The sequence below is a fragment of the Falco punctatus genome (assembly GCF_963210335.1).
Source record: "Falco punctatus genome assembly, chromosome: 5".
Taxonomy (NCBI): Eukaryota; Metazoa; Chordata; class Aves; order Falconiformes; family Falconidae; genus Falco; species Falco punctatus.
The window spans coordinates 48,492,294-48,513,599 of NC_137584.1; the positions used below are offsets into that span (position 1 = coordinate 48,492,294).

At 42.6% G+C, this 21,306-nt stretch overlaps 1 long non-coding RNA gene across 2 annotated transcripts; it reads left to right on the forward strand.

Annotated features, from left to right (window-relative positions):
- Positions 1-4,537: 4,537 nt before the first annotated feature.
- On the forward strand, positions 4,538-19,631 carry LOC308064791. 2 transcript variants are annotated; one of them, XR_013928527.1, is made up of 3 exons: positions 4,538-11,437; positions 11,923-12,124; positions 15,907-19,631. It is a non-coding gene; the product is annotated as an uncharacterized lncRNA (long non-coding RNA). The 2 variants fall into 2 exon arrangements; XR_013928526.1 differs by having other exon boundaries at positions 11,923-19,631.
- The last annotated feature ends 1,675 nt before the right edge of the window (positions 19,632-21,306 follow it).

The window sequence follows — 21,306 nt, forward strand, 5'->3', positions numbered from 1 at the left end:
ACATGTACACATTTTTTCAAAATCTCTGGGGACAGTGATTCCACCACCTCCCTTGCCAGCCTGTTCTAATGCTTCACCATCAGTGAAAAGTTTTTTCCTAATACTCAATCTAAACCTCCCCTGGCATAATGTGAGGCTTTTCCTCTTGTGCTGTCACTTCTAATCTGGGAGAAGAGACCGACCCTTACCCGCCTACAACCTCCTTTCAGGTTGTTGTAGAGAGTAACAGGGTCCCCTCTGAGCCTCCTCTTCTCCAGGCTAAACAGCCCCAGTTCCCTCAGCCGCCCCTTGTCAGACTTGTTCTCCAGACCCTTCACCAGCCTCTTTGCCCTTCCCTGGACACGCTCCAGCACCTTTACGTCCCTCTTGCAGTGAGGGGCCCAAAACTGAACACGGGGTTCAAGGAGCGGCCTCCCCAGTGCCGAGTACAGGGGACAGTCACTGCCCTAGTCCTGCTGGCCACAGTTTCAGATACAAGCCCAGATGCTGTTGGCCTTGGCCACCTGGGCACACTGCTGGCTCATGCTCATGGCTGTCACCCAGCACCCCCAGGCCCTTTCCCACCAGGCCCTTTCCAGCCGCTCTGCCCCAGCCTGTAGCGCTGTGTGGGGCTGGTGTGACCCAGGTGCAAGACCCGGCACTTCTTGTTGAACCTCACACAGCTGGCCTCAGCCCACTGATCCAGCCTGTCCAGATTCTCCCCTCTTTTATAATTTTCACACTGCATAACCTTGTGACATCTTTATAGTCCTCCTGAGTTGCCTGCCCCTTCTTCCAAAGGTCATAAACTCTCCTTTTTAGCCTGAGTCCCAGCCAAAGCTCTCTGTTCATCCAGGCTGGTCCTCTTCCCCACTTCCCCCGCAAGTCATTTGATGACTTGCCTTTGTTTACACTTACACATTTTCTCCAGAACAGATAATGTAAAACTTGGTCTCTGTCCAAAAGAGTGTTCAAATCCTTTTTTTATTCTGTTATTGAATGGCAGCTAACACAACCGGGCTCAGTCCATAACTAGGGCTCCTGGTCACATCTGCACACATCAGTAACAACAGCCGCAACCCCATTATTCTTGTACTTACTCATTTGTAAACATCTGGAAACACTTTCTGGTCTTTATATGTTTTGCCAGCGATTTGTGTAAAGCTGCAACTTAATCCAGTGTAACAGCTACAAGGACTCACTTTTAGAGTAAGTGAATTAGAACTATTGTGGCAACTTTTGGTGTAAAGAATGTGGTTTTGTAGCATTGGAACACATCTTCAGCCACCATTAATCCATAAACCTCCCATGAACTACTTCGTATTATACCAGATGCAGGTCCAGCCTAAAGCCATTTAGGTAGATTTTACAGAGGTTTGCAAGAAAATTTTACTGAGGCCTCTAATTTTTATTGATATCAGCTGGGTAATTTTATTGTGATCTGTTAAAAGGGATGGTGAATCAGCACCAGTTCTGCCAGGCCTTTCGTGTTGCTTCTCTGTAGCTGCAAAGTGTGAGGCTGCATGACACGCAACAGCTAAGGGACTCACAGAGTGGTTCAGATCATGTCTTCCTTCACCCACATATCTTGGAGTGTGGGAACAACCAGGCAAAAACTGCCTCCAGACCGCAAGCCATCACTGAGGCCAGCAGACAGACAGACAGACAGACAAGGAGGGAAAGTCTGCCAGCCCAAAAATCAGCATTTAATGTTTGCATTCCCTCCAAGACTCAACTGTTTAATATTTTGGGGTTTTTCAGTAGCAAAGGATCATTAATCCTCAACTCCTAATCAGTGCAGACATTAATGTGCAGTACGTACATTTTGCTTGGTTTGGTAAGTGGAGCTGTCTATGTGTTATTTTGGAATCCTTCTCATCAATCACAGAAATAAGTATTTTGCATGCCCCACCTTTGTTAGACACGTCGTGGATTTAGGAGTCAATAGTCCATCATTTAATATTTTCCATGTATAAGTTATTGATTTTAAAGAACAACACTGCCTCCATCCTGTGCCCTGTACTCATACTCTATACCAAAGTGACATTAAAAACACAGATTCAAAATGCTCAGCAAAACAGGTTCCTTAAGAAGATGGTTTAATCACTGCAAATTTCTATAGACCCAAAGGCACTACCTGACATTCAGCCAAATTGCAGTTAACTATTAGGCCATTCTTCAGTTTTACTGAGCTCATTTCAAACTGAGTTAAACAAGGAGTGACTGACAACAATACTAATTCCCACAGCATCAGTACTACCGCTCTCATGCTGTATGAGGAAGGGACTGGCACAGCTCCTGCTGGCATCAGTGCATCCACCTGCAGCTTCTGCAACAAGACGGCTGACACAAAACTTCCCACAAACATAGGCAAAGCCAGCGGGACCAAAACCAGGCTGCTCCTGAAATGAGAGGTACAGCAGGGAGTAGAAAGGCTGAGAACTAGGGAGAGACCTTGAAAAGCCATATTGGCTGTCCCTGCTAGGGAGGGGTACAGAGCAGGTGAGAAGGTGCCCCCAGCTCCTGGGGTGCCAGTCCTGGTCACAGCCAGCCACCACCAGTCCTGTGTCCTTGGGAACAGCAGGGCCTGCCTGGCCCTCACAGGTTCTGCTGTAGGAAATACAGGTCATTTCACTGCCTGCAGCAGCTGCCTGTGGTGAGTAATGCCACACTGCAGAGCTCCAGGCTTGTCAAGGGGGTGCATCTGCACCCCACTCATGCCGCCACAGGGTGGGCTTTAGGGGCAGCTGGCTGCACAGCCCCATTCATAAGGCTGGACACTTTCTCTCCCACCACTGCCCCTGTGTTTCCTCCCCTACGTGCTACGTCTTGAGCCAGGATGGCAAAGGCTGGGGCAGAAGAGGAGGCAGTGTTCCCCCCTAGGCTGCTCCTTGCTGGCAAGTAAGTTTGTACCGTCAGAGACAGAGCACAAGGACTTGTTTTTGGAGACAAGGCACCTGCCCTGAGCAACATCTTTCTCAGGCTCTCCCCGCTCTGTTTAGGGTGGACACCTGCTCAGGTCTTCACTTTTTTGATGCTGGAAATTTAAAAAGTGGCCACTCTGACCCTCAGTCTAGTCTTCCATAATTGCCTGACAGACATCGTGGCAGGGATGAGTCTTGACGAGCGGTATGAAGCAGGAGAGGAAAGTGACATACAGCTAGGCTCAGGCAGGTTTTTAATGGCAGTGAACAGAGTCTTTGTTATTTCCATTTGCTACATGGGATTTTGATGATTTAATACAGTCAATGTCAATATGATTCAAAATGCAATAATAATTTCAAATATCTCGTTCCAATTTTCTTTTCAGTGTTTTGGGTTGACCTGAGAGAGCAAGTACTGCTGATCATCTCAACCAACTGGCAGATTGTGAAAGGCTGACCCATTTGATTTTGCAAATGGGGAAAGAAGCGAAAAACCTGGAAGAATGTAATGCTTGGACAAATCAAATGGAAGAGGGACAGTTTTCTCATACCGTGTATATTTTTAAAGTTTTTTCCCCCACTGGCTTTTGTTTATAAGGTTTTGTCTGTCAATCATATCTCAAGAATAAAAACTATAGAACAGGTGAAAAAGTAAGCAAAAGCTATTGACAGAGTTGGAATTTTATCTTTTTTAAGAAAAAAAAAAGCCATAGAAAAAACATGGCTTTGTGGAAAGACACTGCAATAAACTGTTCATACCTTCTCACTGATGGCTTGGATATTTCACACTGGCAGAGGCAAAGCAGCTCTGCAGCAAGATTCAAATTGAAATGATTGAGCCAGCTCAATAGAAAGTCAGAGCATGAAAAGCTTTCTTAATACATAAAATCCAGAAAGTCTTCCTTGTGTCCAAACAAATAAGTTTCCCTCCAAATAAGTATGTTCTTTTCCTATGGTAGACAAATTTGTGTGCCGTCATCTCACCATTGATGCCGTCACCATCAATGACACTGATGACCCCAAGGAAATATCTGAGAAGTGGAAAGGATGTAAGAGAAATTTTCTGAAGATGACAGGACTCTGGGCTTTACAGCTGTATTATCTCTTCTCCTGAGACAAGCATCAGCTCTGCTGAGGGCATTTGTGACCCATGGGGAGTCCTGAGAAGTGCAGCTGCTGTAATGGCATATATGTAGGAGGGAGTTCACAGGGAGATATTGATGCAGAGATGGACAGTTTCCCACAACAGCAGTACTGGATTCACTTGGAAAAGTCTGGGGAAGCTCAGACCCTCTCATGCCATTATTTCACAGTGCCTAATCAGCCAGAGCTCTGCTATTTAGAAGAGATTTTCTTCCACTTTTACAAGTAACTAAATGTTAAGCAGAGCACTGGGGCTTAAGTTCTCCTGTGTCTCACATGACTGCATTAACCATGGGACTATAAAGCTAGTTTCTTTAAATGTTTGTATGTTTAACAATTCAAGTTTAAGAGTTTTAACTGCTAAATCAGAGAGAGCCTCCGCCCAGACCCCTAACAGTACCATCCTTCTGACATTCACCTGAAATGAGAAAACATCAGATTCAAGTGCCTGTTCAGAAGGTGAGGAGCAAACAGGCACTTCACCTGCAAATGGATGGAAAGAGGAGAAACACAGACTTGTGTAGCCTAGGGAAAGTATCAGATAAAAGAGAAATAGCCTAGACATGTGGAGATGTATGCAGTAAATAAGAAGGGGGGGTCTCAAGCAAGTTTTCTGCTGGCATAGCAGGGACAAGAATTAAGAAGTATGAAAGGCTATGAATGGCAGCACCAGCAGAGGACTGGACTGATGATAAAGGCAGGCCTTTTATGATCTATCTCCAGCAAGTCAAGCAAAAATCCATATGACTTCAGCTTGTGTGATTATGAAGGTCAGCCCTCAGAGGGAACACAGTGCTAATTACAAGAAATAACACAGGCAATGAAGATACATCCTGACTTCTGTGAGTTGTCTATCCATCAAGAAGGACATCAGGACATGCCAAATATACCCTGTCTGTGCCCACGTGTCTTTAAAAGCAAGTAGTTGTTGTCAAAAGTAGCTCTTCCTTGCCAGGTTACTTAGAACGTGAACTCTGTACCTTACCTTGGCTCAACGTCGTTTCCTCAGCAGTTGCCTTTTTTTTAATGTCCTGTTTACTGCTATAGGCTACATTTGATAGTGTTTAGTCAATGAGCTTGTGACTCGGCCATAAATGTAGTGCACCAACAGGCAAGCTGTTCATTCATGTTCAAACAGTCAGATGCTGAAAAGATTTCTATAATGTCTTAAATAGATGGCACCCAGCAGGCAGTCTGAAAGCTCACTAAAAATGACAGTTCTCACTCGCTTCCAAAATCAAGACCACATTCTGATCCAGAAACTTTGAGGAAGCAAAGAGGATTTAACCAGCAGAGTGCTAAAATCCATCCAGATGTGTAACAGTTAAGGTGCCCTGCAGAGTGTAATGGCAGTGGCAGCTGGATGGGAGGCTGGCCTTAAGCCATGAACCGGCAGTGCAAACAGCCGGCTTTTGGTGTGAACCTTCTAACGCTGTCCTGCCACCTTACAGAAATTTCTCACAAGCTTAAAATGCACACATAATTGCAGGGTCAGGATTTCTTTTTCTCTTTCCAGCCACTTAATTCCTAGCTACATTTTCTCCTTTCACCTCTTGGGGTCTCTCTTTCTGAGTTCTTCTCTCATTGGCGTGCACGCAAAAATGTTTCTACACTTCTTCAGAACAAATATCCCCTCACCGTAGCCAGGATGTACCCTCCTTCTCTAGTTGGAGGGGGGCAGAAGTCATTTTTTCAGGATGCCAAGAGGAACTGACAGCAGAGGAGCACATGTGAGGAAGGAATGTGGCTGTGAAGTTGAAAGTTCACAAGCCACCACATGCCACAGATGTCAGAACACATCTCCCTCTACCTTCTCTGCTCTGCCAAAATACAGGCTAGGGGCAGAACACTTGTTTCCAATCCATTTGATTGCCCTCTGCTGTGACTCAAGGACAAATGTTTGCCTTTTGAGCCTCAGGAAAAATCAACAAAGGGGGAAAGTTCATCTACCTGTAATGCCAGCGCAAGCTGGTCAGCAGTTGGGGGTTTCAAACCATCTGAAATTGCCACATTCTGGTGTTTGTTTTCATTCCAAAATCCAAAATCCATATGGAAAAATAAGGTTTCCCTGACATAATATTACAAGAAAAAGAAGAATCATTATTTCAGGCAAATCCAACCATTCAATTTTATTAAAATAAAAATATTGTGACCTGATTTTGATCCTTTTGGTTTCACACGATGGAAACATAAGAGGAAGCTGTAATGATAAAGGTGACTTGCTCTATTATAAATGGTGCATTGAATTAAATCAGATAAATTTCACAAACCAATAAAGTGATTTGTCCCAGTAAAATCACTATCTGATGCTTAGACCTTAGATGCTCTTTCATGAAAAAAAAATCATAATTGACATTTTTCACATGAAAAATTTAGATTTTGGTGAAACAAGCTTTTCTAACTCAAAAATAAGTTATTGGAAAAATTTTGCCAATTTTGAACACCCTCAAGGGTGGTTTAATCTTGGGGATAAAATCTGCAGGCATGACTCAAAGCCCCAGTGAAGCAACAGGCACAGGGAGTGCTGATCACCTGGTGACCGCACTGTTACCAATGGTGCACAGCCCTGCTGGAAACCAGGTCGTTCCAGTGATTAAATTAATTTACAATACTTTGAACAGGAGAGTTGTTCTGAAAGGATCACAGCAATATTGACTAGAAAGTCAATGAGATGCTGGGGAAATTAACGTTGCACATTTGATACACTTAGAAATGCCATTAGCTGGAAACTCATCTAATCCTACTACAGATTGGGAGCATGGAGACAGTGTGAGTTAGGAGCAAACAAGGCATTCAACAAGGTGGGTGAGTAACTCCAGTTGCCACTGGATTTTGTGTGATGCACAGACACTGAGGCAGTCTGGCCATGAGCCCCAGTTTTGCAGTATGATTTCTGTGAGTGGAACAAACTGCATAACTGGAGCACTCACTGTTTAAAAAGAAATAATTGGAGGGATCATTAATTGCTCTCAGGTTTACCTGGCAATGGTGTTCTTTTCTCCAGTCCTCTGATATGTTTCATAGCAGATGCAGACCTAAACAACAACCCCTTACAAAAACAAGTTTAAGAATAAAGAAGCTGTCCCCACTTCTATTTTTTTTCTTTCTCCCTTTTTCTTTTTCCTTTTTTCTTTTTTTTTTTTTCTTTTTTTACTTTTTTTTTTCTTTTTTTCTTTTTTAACTGGAAGTCCTTCTTGGGAAAAGCTATTTCATAGCTGTCTGCTGTCCTGAAGGAGAGTTTATAACTGATCTCAGGAGATGTGTGGGACCTAATTTATCAATGGATCAGGAAAAACTGTAACCAAACAATACAACGGTAATCCTCCATCTGAGGAAACATTTTCAAGATAAAGAAAAATCCTTTCACTCATTTTAAAAACAGCCCAGTGATGGAGGGAACACTGCAGATATAGACCTTAAAATGAATACCTCAGATCTAATTGCTGGTGTATGAGGAAGGATACTGACTTTCTGCAGTGACTGCATGCACATGGGACGATTTTTTGGTAGTATTTTGTGTAGGGAGTTTGGGCCAAGGTAGATCTCTCTCATTTTCTTTGTAGGTCACCTGTTTGTATTTTTTCTTTGGAGCAGCTCCTCTCACCTTCTGTCTTTCCAGCCTTCTCCCTTTCCTCTGCAGCACAATTAGTCGTGTGTCAGAGCAGTCAACAGGCTGAGCTGCGGTGATTTTTTTCTGAGCCTCTCTGTTCTCTCTTTTTCTGACATTCCTAGCATGAATAGGTGCGCTAAGATAATTACGCTAATCCATCTAGCAAAACACCCAACTTATACATTTGAAGCTAATTAGATAAACTTCAAAATGGGTCATTTTTCAGCCCCTCAGCCTCCCCCTGCTTATGAGCATTACCCCTGAGGGGACTCTTTCTCAATCAGGTAGACATTTCTGGGAATGAGATCTAATGAATCCCTTTACCTCCTGAACTGAAAACCTCTTTTCATTGAGACTTAAGCAACTGAGGACAAATTCAGGCATGGTAGGAGTAGGAGCTCTCCCAAGGCAACAGTACCGCTTCTTTCTGCCTAGATTGGGTTTGACCCAATCTACTGACAGAAGGCAGAAAGATTTCTGTGAGCAAAAGTGCTGTGGGATCCTTTCTTCTCTGGTAAAGAAAGGCAAAGTAAGACTACAGCAGTCAGTTCCCCTTACTGACATTAGTGCTACATGCAGATAAGATCTTTCAAATGAATAGTAAAAAGCCTTGCCAGAAATGGGTCTATTCTCCAGATCCTGGCACTGGATTCGATTTTGCTAGTAGCAGGGCCTTTTTTTCCCCCAGATTTGTCAAAATGTTTCAGCCTGAGGCTGTCACATTGATGCTTTGTGTTCTTTCAATGGGAAATTATATTCTATGTTTTTTAAAATTTTGAAAAATTATTTAAAAATATATATTATTTTGCTTTTTCCTTTAATGGGGGTTGACTACAGTATTTTTGTTGATTTCCAGCTGGAATCACATTCCCATAAGCCCTTGTGCCAGGTACTCAGTAAGAAACAATTCTGATCTCCACAGAACATGCTGTTTAACTGAGAGAGACCAGCAAAAGGCAGCAGGGGAAAGAGAAGCACTGAGTTGCAGCAGGTTGAACAAAATGAAACAGCATCTCGGAGACAAATCTAGGATTCAGTCAAAACAATTCAGTCAAGCTTCTCATTTTACATCAGCAACATTACAACAGAGATGAATACCCCTGTAGACTTTCAGGTTTTTGACAAAGAAAGGAGTGCCTCAGTACACTGCATTTTTGGGCATCAGTGGGGAAAAAAAATGACAAAACAGGCACAAATGTGGAGCATTACTCATACTAAAAATTACTGGTGAAGTACACAGTCATGAACCTGTGCTACTCCATATTTCCCAGCTTCTGTGGCCTCTGCCAACTTAAAAGGCAATGAAACTGCCCTCTAAAAATGTTTTTGTATGCCAATGTGGTGCATATTTCCAAAGCACATAGCATGAGTCTAATCAGGAAGAGTCTCACTTTATTAGCTAAGATGGGATATGTGACATATCTGGGCTCAACAACCCTCAGCTAGAGGAGATTTTCTTTTTTTTCCTTCCAGACCTTCCCACATCTTCCATGCAGAAGAGAGGAGATGCTGCCCCTGGATGGCACTATGCCAAGCTCGGACATGCAGCCCTGCAACACTGAGCTGTAAGGCCAGCCTTGGTGCTGCTGCTGGGACCACACGGGAAGAGATCTGCCACAAAGTTGGGTGTGTGAGGCAAAAAAATCATTGAACCAGTAAAACTGACACAAGCCTTTTGTTTTCTTTCACTGCAGAAGAAAAGAGAAACACGCACTGGCTGTGTGAGACCCACTAAGGCTCAGTTGTTCTTGTGAACACAGATGAGCTTCCTGTACTGCTTCCCCGTCTCTTTTCCTGTTCTGTCGCTGTAATTTTAGAGGTGGAAGCAGATGAAAAAGGTTTTTCTATTGTAACACAATGTCTTTTCTTCTATTGCCTGCCACAAGTGTAATGCCTTGTTATTTTCTGTTCCTTTTGCTTCCAGAATGAGCTCTGATGGAGCTCCCTAATGATAACAAACCATCACTGCGGTAATATTGATACCTGTTGTAATCACTGGCATTCTGGCTTTTCAATTTTCACTATTTGCCTTGGATCAAGTAGCTCTGTGCTAATGCAACAGAAGGTCACCAGATGAAGGGGCTGATAACAGAGAGGGACTGTTCTACTTAACATGCATGGAGGATTATGCTTTTCAGTCGTCCTCGAGCTAATCTTTCAAGTTGTCCTTTTTTGACTTTCTCAGTTTAATCAGTTTAATCTCATCTTCCCTCTTTTCTGATTACAAGGATTTTCTGTAGAAACCTTGCCTCCACAATAAGGACCACGTGGCAATTTATTCTTATATTGATTTCAACATCTCTTTTCCGCTACCAGGGCTCTGATGCAAGGGGGGGAGGGGGGGAGCCAGCGGGAAAGCAGAGGGTCCCTCTAGTGCCTCCTGCCTAGCAAATCCTCGCACTTTTGTTATCTGGGAATCTGAATACGGCTTTAATAGACTTGAAGTCAGAAATGGCAGCCAGATTGGAAATACTCAACTGTGATTAAAAGTTAGTGGAGACAGTAAGAGCGATAAATCATAATCACAAGATGAGCTATATCTGGGGCACCAGTAATCAAACTGTTCAGGGCATATTTTCCAAGGGGCTGTTTCATGGTTGCCGTCACAACTCCCAACCCAAGAGAACACAGCAGGTCTAACCCCACAGGTCAGAAAACCAGATGCAAGGCCCAAGGAACTGAGCAGAGTGGCCAGTCTGCACAGGCAGGTTTGTGCATGCATTTGCACAGGCATTTGTGCATGCAGGTTTGACTGCACAGGTAAACTTCTTCCGTGTTTTTATATATCTCTCCAGGACAGGAGGAATTGCCGCAGTTATTGATTTTTCCAGGTAAGAGAGATGAAGAATGCTTAGCACTGGGTTGACATTTTACCTATTTATGTCTGCAATATATAGCAACAACAGAGAAAAGAAAGCAAGAGGCAATATGCTTTTCCAGTGTACACACTACCTAACCCTTGTGTCAGGATCAGGCTCAGGCAGCTATAGGGAATAGCCACGCAGGGATCCACGCAGCCCCAATCCACAAATAAGATGACCCTGTCAAAAACCAACAGGTCCAAGAGAGGATTACCACCTTGCTGTTGCACCAAATATGTAATAGAGGGACTGTTCCAACTTTCCACCCATGTGGTTTCTTCTGCTTTAGACACCACCTCTTCATCACATCTTCACAGTCTCTTGTTCCAGGCATCTGAAATGTTTATCTGTAATCTTACACACACACACACCCCAAGACATACACTTATCTTGACCTGTGAGTAACACAACAGCAGCGAGATGGGATCTGATGGAATGGGCTGGTGTATCTGTTCGGTCCTGTAAGCCTGCTCTATTTTTCCTACAAGTAATGAAGGATTTTGCTTTCTCTTCAGGGTTCCTGGTGATAATGATATACCATAGCCAGCAGAGGTGAACATCTGTTTTAAGAACTGTGAACTTAAAGAGACCATTTGTCTATCTGATCTTCCTTTCTTGTTTTCCAGTGTGCCCTATCCATTTCTCTGTTAATTAAATAGATGTGAAATCACTAAACCACTGGGTCGAAGAAACAATTAAACAACAACTGAAATAAAAAAGTGGGAGGGAGGAGACTCTTCTCCTATTTTCCTGTCAGCTGATTCTGCTTGGTAGAAATTGCCCTACTTGTTGATCTTGCACTTTCTTTTCCTTTCACAGAAAGAAGGCTTGGATTCATGAGGGTGTATCCACCTAATGACAATACGGTGGAGTTAACCCAAGAGAACAATGCATACCATTAATCTGCTCATGCTTAATTGGTAAGTACAATATGGGGCTGGCATTTCAAAAACAGACTGTAAATGTACTTGAATTGGTTGCTATTTAATTGATGCAACTGGCACATGCATGCACATATGTTAAAAAAGAGAGTGAGCGACAGCAACTAGAAGTTATTATGAGTCACCTTCTCCTTTTTAATATTACCTGTAGCTGCTACAGGCAAAAAATTATAAGCATGAAGCTACTGTCATTGACCTCTGCATGTGCTGTCTGAGGGGAAAAGATCGTTTCTTGCCTGCCTCGCCCAGTGCCCTGCAGCAGCTTGGAGATGGGAAGCCTGGGAGCTGTGAGATGTGGCAGAGTGGGGATTCACCAATGCAGCTCCCCCAGCTTACTTTTCTGCCTCCTTTGCACATGTGTGTGGGCAATCACACACTCCCCTGGGAGCTCAGCAGGGAAAGGGGGAAACCCCTGACTCAGTCAGTGCCCCCCCTGCATCCCACCTCTACTCCCTGCCACACAGGAGGAAGAACTGCAGGCACAGCAGGGCAGTCCTGGGACCCAAGGGTTTCCCAGGAATGGAAGAAGGGAGCAAGGGTGGAAAGCGTGAAGACTGATGAGAGGAGACGGGCTACTATTGCAAAGGACAGAAGTAGAATCACAAGGAGGCTCTGGTCCCTAAAGACGAGTGCATGGACCAAAGTTGCTCTCCAGAGCAGCAGAGGGTAAGCAATATACTTGTGTTTCACCAGCTGTATTCACCTTTAAACAGTACTGGAGGATGTGGGATGGCTTTGCAGGAAGTCGAAAATCACCCTTAAGTAAAGCAGAGCTCACCTTCCCCTACAGGCACGAGAAAATGGAAGACTGCTAGAATGCAAGTTCTCTGGCAACCCAATACTCATATGGCTAGAATATCATCTCTATGAAACTACTTCCCACAAAACCACAAACTTCGCTGTGAAGTCCCACACCATTAACAAGACTATCACAGAACCAAAGTGAAAACAAGCTAAGCTTTTTTCTTGTGTCCTACCTCATTCTCACCACTGCCACCACCACTACATATCATCTGCACACAAAAATGTTAACTTGAACTTTACAGAAACCTCTTCACCAAGTTTTCCCCTGTAAATATGACAGATTAGTTCTTGAGTGTTCTGACTGAATTACTTTTTTCCCCCCAACACTATCTACTGTGTGGAGGCTGCAGCCATAATCTGTGAAAGGAATAGTACTTGTTATAGTTCTTATAAATAATCTTATCACATTCATATAGCAGAAATTTGCCCAGCCGAGAAACAGAGTTCATGAGACTAAATTATTGCAAAATAGTATCCCCCTGAAAAAGGGTTTCATCAGTGTGAAAAGAATAGAAATAAGGAAAGGGAAAATGACAGCCCTACAGTTCCCTGTGTCTGCACTTTCCTGTTGGATGTGAGAAGGGTGTTAGCAATCTTCATTCTTCTGCCTCCATAACACAGCTGGTCTGTCCCTTATCCGGAAAAGACCAGAAGATATCCCAATGTGTCTTGCAATGTAAATACAAAAGCAGTGTTTTGCACCTGGAGCCTTGATGGGAGAATGGAGGCGGTAGGGACACAGGCATGCACCTTGTGTGCAGCAGGGATATCACAGATGTGTAGATGGTAGTTTGGAAGGGAAACAGGAGGAGAGAACGAGGTGCGGCAGTCATAGCACAAACAACCCATTTCTATTGTTCCCAGACCACTACTATCACATCCTCAATTGCCTGGCAGACAGCCTCTGTTCAGATGAACATAGAGTGGGACCTACAAATTTTTCTGGTCATGTCTTTGTCTTTTCAAGTGAGATCTCCCCCTCTACTGAGCTGAAAGGATCAGGATAAGGTGTCTGTAAGGCTACAGCAGCTGGAACCCAGAAGACCCGGACAGGAGAAGGCAGTGCCCAGCAGCAACGAGTGAGAGGAGAGCAGAGGGCTGTGTGCAGAAAGCAGTTTTGGAAGCAAGGAAGCAGGGAGCTTTTAAATTGCTGAGCACAAACTAGTTCTTTCCAGAAAACTGGATTACAAATAATCCTGTCTGTAAAATTACTAGAAAAAAAATAAATAAAACAGCTGACCTCAGTTCGTCTCTCCCTTTTGAGGAGAAAAAGAGCCTGGAACAGTTCTAAGACATGCATTTCTATTCACAAAAGGTCCTGATGTAACATCTGCACCAGTGTCCAATCTGGATTTTCAAGTTAAATCAGCTTTGTGGGCTTGTTTGTGCACTCACAGTATTGGCAAGTGAAGGCAATATCATGTAACACAAAGACATACACTTTTCCCTAGTTGCCCTAATTGTATTCTGCTATTAAATGATCATCATGCAAATGCTGAAAGGGGAAGAACTTGCATGGTAATGGAAATCCTCTCTGTTCCTGTAATCTATTTATTGAGGCTTTTCCAATTATTTTTATAATAAAAAAAAAAGTAAGAAATATGAGTACAAAGGAACTATGGAGAAAAGGCATTTGTGATTGGATTAGTGAATCCAGAACAAAATCATCAATAGATGTCTTTATTATTGAAATAGAGTAGCAATTTTGGCTGAATGATTAGCCAAAGTTTCAAAGCCTTGCAGAGTTGTTTCTATTAGCATAAGAAATCAGCAGCATAAGTCAATTGTACTCTTGGCATAATCTTAAAATAATCTTGTTTACTTACCCCCCCCCCACAAAAAAGGGAGGAAAAATTTCACCCAAGGCCCATTTTCCTGAATGCAATAAAAGCGAAAGCATCAGCAAAGACTGTTATTCTCCTTCAGGAATTCCCAGAGCTGCCACCCTAGAGAGCTCAACATCCAAGCCCTGCTGGCTACTGCTCCCTCTCCACAGCACACGCCAACTCTTCTTGCAAGCCTCTCTCACTGGCAGGCTTCAGCCAAGAACCCTTGTGTTTGCAGCAATGAATTGCTCACACCATTGCCCAAGCTCTAATACACCATAGCTCTTCATGACGCTGGCCCTCCACCAGGAGAGACCCAGTAATTCCCAAGGAAGTCCGAAGGACAGCACAGGCTTGCCGACGTCTGCAGTTTGGGGAAGTAGGGAGAACCAGAGACCACTCAGCAAGCCAGCGTCAGTAGTTTTTAGCTTAAGAAGTATACAAAAGCTGCCTACAGCAGAGATGATTCACTGCAGGCTTTGCCTGGATATAGTCAAGTCCTTTCCTCCTGGACAGAAAGGTGTCAACGTTTGCTTATTCCATAGCAAGCCACCCACGGCACCAGAGCCAAGCACTTCCCCTAGGAGCCGGGGATCTCTCTGTGTTCACAGTGGATCTGCTAAATTTTACATTAAAATCTCCAGTCAGGTGGTGCTGCCCCTGTGTTCTCTCAAGGATCCTTTTCTTCATGTCTTGCATTGCTTCAGTGATATCTCCCAGTGGATGTTTGCTTAATCTTTTATTTCTAATAACATGGATAAGGCATAAGATTTATACAGGCTCTGTCTCTTAACTTGCCTCCTTCGCATGTATTTATTTTTTAATCTTTTTCCTGAAGTAAGATCGCCATATAAAATTTCTTCTGCTGAAGCACAGCAATTGGGTGTAACCTTTTACTCTGATTTGTCATTTCATTCCCATATTAACTGTGTTGTGAAGACCTGTCAATTCCCTTTATTGAACATCTTTAGAATCTGTGCTTGGTTAATGACTGAGGCAACTAAAACTCTGGAGCATGCCTTGGTTCTTTCTCAGCTTGAATATTTAAATGGGTTTCTTGCTGGTCTTAGTGCATTTATTCTATCTAAATTGCAATCTGTGCAGTCATTTGCCGGGCCTGATTTATTTTTTTTCTCATGCTTCACACTCTCCTCATGAAACTACGTTACTTGGGTCACTCCTGTTGTATTATTCTTATTTTGCATATTCTGTTTAAGATTTTGACATAGGCTTTATTTTATTTAAACCACTTTGGTTTAGGGTCTGGGGAGGATGCTATTGTATGAGGACAGGGTGGGGGTCTAACACCACGAGACCTTTGTCTCCTGAAGGTTTGTGTGTCACTTCTCATACTGTCCAGACAGTTACCCAAAGATTTCACCTAAGAACAGAAGTTGGAGGGCTAAGCCATTGCGCATGATTTGTCCCTTGCAACATGATGTAACCTGACATAGTCCATGGAAGTGCAGCTTAACATTCCAAACATGCCCAGAGATAACAGTCATTTTGCAGCAGGTGCTACCAAGTGTCTGATGAAAGCTGCAGAATACGTGCTGGGAAATCCTGTTCCTGGTACAAATCTGGTGCATCGTTATTTCTGGCTTCTCTCTTCTAACAAAGGCATTCTTTCTGATAGATGTATTAAACCATATCTCCCCATTACAACAGCAGTACTTTTCCATCACCTTTAATTATGTCAGATGCAGCATGCAGCTCAAGCTCACCTCCATTTAACTGATGCATTACTGTCGTTTTGAAGGGCAGATGTTCTTACATCCCATGCTTCAACAAGCTCAGCTCTTTTCTATTGCTTTACAGAGACGTGGCTCCAACGAGAGGTACCGCTTGTGTGTGACACACCGACTGGATCTGTACTCCACACCACCACGCGCACAGATGCTTCCCTTAAACTACTGCAGTTTGTCACCATTCTGCTCCAACACATCCACTGTACATTGGTTTTACAGCTCTACTCGGGATTGCTATTGCAATATTCTGGAGTATTTATCTGTTTTTTTGTAAGGGAAATGCTCATCATGTACTGCTATCTGGAGACCAGCAATTCCAGTTCATAAGCTTTCAAACTTGTTTTCATTCTGTAATGGAGTGAAAAGCCCATCTTTTGAGAGGCTTCACAGGCCATATTTTGCAAAATTCTTGACTTGCAGAATAAAGAAACACCCAGACTTTGGCTTAGAAAACTTGAGATTTTTATACCCTTGAGAGGCAAAGGGTCTTGGCCCTCAAAAGTGCTCTTCTTCACACCTTCCTTCAAATGGGCAGCCCTCAGCAAAGCTTTTATGGGAAAAGGAAAAAGTACATTTGATGAAAATCCAAACAAGATCCAGCCAGCTTTCCTCATGCTCTTTGCGCTTAATCTTCAGACCCCAGCCCTTCACAATGCCCTTCAAAATATGTTTATGGGACAATGTGTTTTCAGCCTCCTGGTTTGCTCTCCACCACAAGCAACTGGTCAAGTGGGCAATAGTAGAAGGCACAGAAGTGTCATAAATCTTTACGAGACCTGATAAAACTTTTAAGGCAGCTCCTACCTCCCCAGCCCAGCAGAAGGTGTGATGCAGGACGCATAGTTGCTCTGGTAATGTCACACCATCCCTCCTGCGACTGTAGCAGCAAGGTGTCAGCTCAGCACGCCTCAGTGACTTCACCATCCTCAGATGCAGAGAGGGAGATGGCAATATTATCTCCAGTAATTCTCACCTCTCCTGGAGCAAGGGCCCTCTGTGTGTACATGCAACTTGAAGGCTGGCCTTTCGCTTCTTCCTATAAGAGCAAAGGAAATATTATTTTTTTTCAGACCTCTGAAGAAAGTTTACACCTTTATTTCTGAAACACCAAGGAAGGAAGGCTTAAAATAATACATTTCCAAAGTGCTTTTGTGCAGGTGTCAGGGATGGATGAACTCATTTGAACTACAGAGCAGTTGGAAAAGTGGTATTCAAACAGCACACCTGAAGTCAGCTGTGAAACTGCTCTGCTGCTACAAAAAAGCCACTGAAGAGCATGAGAGGTGCCTCAGGGAGGGAATCGCCACCACTGACAGCTCCCAATCATGGAAGCTCCAGTATCCAGTGAGGGACACAACTCCTGGCAGAGGGAGAAGGGCAACAGCTACCTTCTCCTCTCCCCTTCTTGAAAACAAAGAAAAAAATAGTGGTTTGTTTAAAAGAAACAAGACTACAGTATCCCTTTGACCAGTCACTGGCAAGCAATTAATGAGTTATAGGTAATGTATTTTGATGAATTCAGGGAGGAAGTGATTAGGGCAATATGCTGAGAAAAGTAGTCAGTTTTGCAACAGAATTGTTATATTTATATTTTCAGTAATGACCTGAAGAAGACTACCCACAACATTTTTGGTTTTTACCTATGGCAAACAAAAACTACCGTGTTTCTGAGTCTAAGCACAGACTGAGAAGAAAGATGAGAGATTAGTGGAGATAGTGTTACACCTTGCTTATAGATGGGAAACTAGAAGACCTTCTTACATGACCATATGGAAGGAAACCAGATCCCTCACAATACATGCTCCCAGGCTAGAACCTAAAGCTTATGTTTTCATAAGTCCTTGGGACTTCATAGCCTGTTCAGGCATCAAAGAAGACAATTAAATGAGCAAACATCCTTTCTCATTGTTCTCAGTAGGAACTCTTGGATTTAACCATTCTGAAACGATACCCTTAATATGCTGATTTCAGAGCATTTACACCCTGCGGGAGTTTTGTCCTCTGACTGTGTCAACTCTAACTATAGTGGATGGGAAACTGAATGAGTTGTAATTGGTTTTATCAACTACACAGCAGAAACAGACGGATGAAAAAAATCACAGATGATCTTCATCAGAAAATGTCATGCTCTACAGCATTCTGGGACTATGTGGACTTCTCTGGGACCATATATGTCTTTTCCAGACCCACAGGGCAATACAAGTATAATGTGCTCAAACATTTGAGGCTGATCTTGTGTATTAAAAAAAATGAACGGAAAAAACTCAAATTTCCTTTCAGAATCTCACTGAATATACCAGAGAGTCTGCAGCCTGAGCATAACAATGCAACAAAATCAACCAGATCTGTCTCCTCCTCCCTGAAAGCTAATGTTGCTATGCTGAACGTTATCACCACAGAGGAAAAAACCATCTGACATTACTCTGGAGTGAGGTTTCTCTATGATTTTCAGAAAAAAATCCCACTCTACATAATCAAATGCCTTTCTGTTGAGGTTGAGGTTATTAATACTCTGTTGAGGTTTGTATTTTGCTTTGATTAAAACAATTAAATTAACTTCCTTGTATCAGAAGATGTAAAATACCTCCCCAGCTTCAAAATCCACCTCACCTTTGCAGTATTGCAGATGGTATTTTATCAGGTATTCTGCCAAAAAAACCCTGAGGTCTTGGTCTTGGGATTCTTTAAATATGTAAGTAACCTGAGAGATATGAAACACTAACAAAGTCCAGCTTCATACTGCTAGTAGTTGCCTTTGCTGCTGGCCAGCATACACTTTTCTTAGATGAATACCACCATTTGTTTATGGATGAAATATCTTTAAAACAGCAATGTTTAAGTGAGTTACTAGAAATAACAGAGCTAATTTTTAGTGATGTGATGTTAAGGCAGAAAATTTGTCCTTTAGTATCTGAACAGCACTCAGAAGATGTTTACTGGCAAATCTGGAGATAAAATAATGGGACTTTCTGGGTTTTGTTTCTTGTTTGCTACACTCTCTATCTTAAATGTTATTTAGAATTAAAAATTCAGTATCTTTCATGTTTTCATAAAATCCAAACAAGATATAGTCCTTAGATGAGGCCTTTATGACTATTGCTGCCATTTGGGAAGCAGTAGTTCCCCACTTTTATGTTTTGATGATTTTGGGGGGGAACAATTTTCTCTTAATCCTGCTACCATTTCTATCCACTGACTTTGTCTCAGCTAATAATAACCAAGAACTTGGCATAGATTTGCAGTTAAAATTTTTGAGTGTCTTCTTCTCATAATATGCTTTTTAAATCAGTCCCTTCCCACTTTCAGTCTGACTATCTGAAAATGATCTTCTGAAGATCAAAAGGATGATTAAAAACCTGGGAATTTCACCATACTTACCACAGATTTCTCAACACAATTTTAACATGGAAAAGTTCATTTTTCACTATTGTTTTGTGGCAGCTTTTTATAAGGAGTGTGAGGAATAATCAGAACTGTGAACCTGTGTGTTTTAACAAATCAGTGGATTTAAATTCTAACAGGCATTGACCAGACTCCATCCCAAGAAGATTTTTCCTTATTTAAAATTATATTTAGAAAGAGTTAAAAATATTCCAACAATCAAAAGCGGGCAAGAAAAAGAGCCTAAACATCTTATACAGTAGCTACAAGCACAAATAAAATAATGGTTTAGCAGAGATTTGGGTAATGCCAAACTCCAGTTATGTGACCACAAAGCAAGAGCAGGTCTCAGGTCTCTTCTGTATCCAAAGCAAAGGTTTATCTGTAACTGAAATATATTCTAAAGTGGAAGGACTAGACATTACCATGAGTTTTTACTCCCTTTCAATGGGAAAGAGGACTAAAATATGCATGTGTGTGCATGTGGAAAGTGCACAGTTTCTTGCTTTTTCCACCTGAGAAAAAGCTGGAAAGGCAAGTCTTCTTCATCTTCTTTTCTTGGGGGAAATCACTGGCCAGCCGTGAGAACCAGGTGGAAGCCACTCTTGCTTAATGTGGTGGAGATCAGGACTGGTTCACTGGCTTTGTCCCTGTGAGAACAGAATCAGCAATGAGCATTTGAAAGCTGTCAGTACTGGGGAAGGCCTACAGAAACATTTCACAGGTGCATTTTCAGGGCCAAGGAATGAAATTGGTTTTAATAAAGCCAAGCAAAAACGGCTTTTAATAGGACTTTAGTGATGCATAAGACTTCAGTAGTCCTCTGCCCAAGGGTGTCTTTCTTTCTATATGTAGTACCCTGTCACCAGGCTAGGTTTTAATTACGCGAGCCATGGGCAAAACTAAATCTGCTTTTTAATATCATTTTGATGTGGTATTCCCTGTATCTCTAGAAAATTAAGGTCCCTGCTATGCTTATCCTCTCTTGAGCATTAAACGGCAAGTGTCATTGCCAAAGACAAGATGTATGCTCTGTATTGGTAGTGGGGGAAAAGCTGAGTACCCCTCATTTCAGCAAATGATTTAAACCCCCTACACAACTCAGTAACTCTCAGAGATAAAACTTCCCACTTGTGTTGTGACAATTAAAAGGCATTAACCCCAGGACATGCAAGACACTGGTTGCCAAAATACCTTCCTATTAATTAGCACAGCACTCAGTTCAGATTTCCACTTCTTTTCTGGAGTGTAAAACCTGCAATACCACAGCACGGGATGAATTTCCTGCTGCAGCTGCAGCACTCAAATCTGTCATGAACTCTCTGCCTTCCAGTTCAGAGTCGTACCACCACAGCTCTCTGAAATGACCAGATATAATTGGGTTCAGTGGAGTTCAAAGCTATGCTCCAGCTTCCTTGTATCAAAGTCCATTGATTCAGTGGCAGTTGAAGCACATTGAAATGCTGGGAGAGTGGGAGGAAAGTTATGAGCAGAGCACATTCAAGGCTGTCCTGTTAGATGCCAGGATGCAGGCATCTAACAACTGGCTTTTGGTTGAGCTTTCAAGAACTCAGGTGTGCTCCCCTGGAGAAGACTATATCTCCTCCTCTAACTGCTGCAAAACATATCTCACTTTTGCTAATGTACTTTGCCTGTTTCATGGCAAAAAACTTGAGACTCATTTACATATTTTTTTTAAAATGTCAGGATATTCTCCTGAGAATGTTCATTCATTCTATTTATTTTCTTGGCCATGATTTAGCAAACCATCCCTGAAGAATTTGCAGCTATTAACTTTGTCAAATAGTAGCTCGAGTGAGAGTTAAAGGCAAATGGTCTAAAAGAAAGTAATGGGCCAAAGCACCTCCAGGGTATTCATCTGCCCCAGAACTCATTTCAATAATTCTTTCCCACAAAGACCCAGGGGGGAGGGAAGGAAAGAAAAAGGAAGTTCTGTTGTTGTTGGGATGAGACCATAAAGTGCAAATACAGATAAGCATATCAGGATTAGGGTTCTTTTGTCTAGATAGTCAAGATACACAAATCTTCACCCTCGTTCCTGGTTGATCCTTATGCATTGTCCATTCCT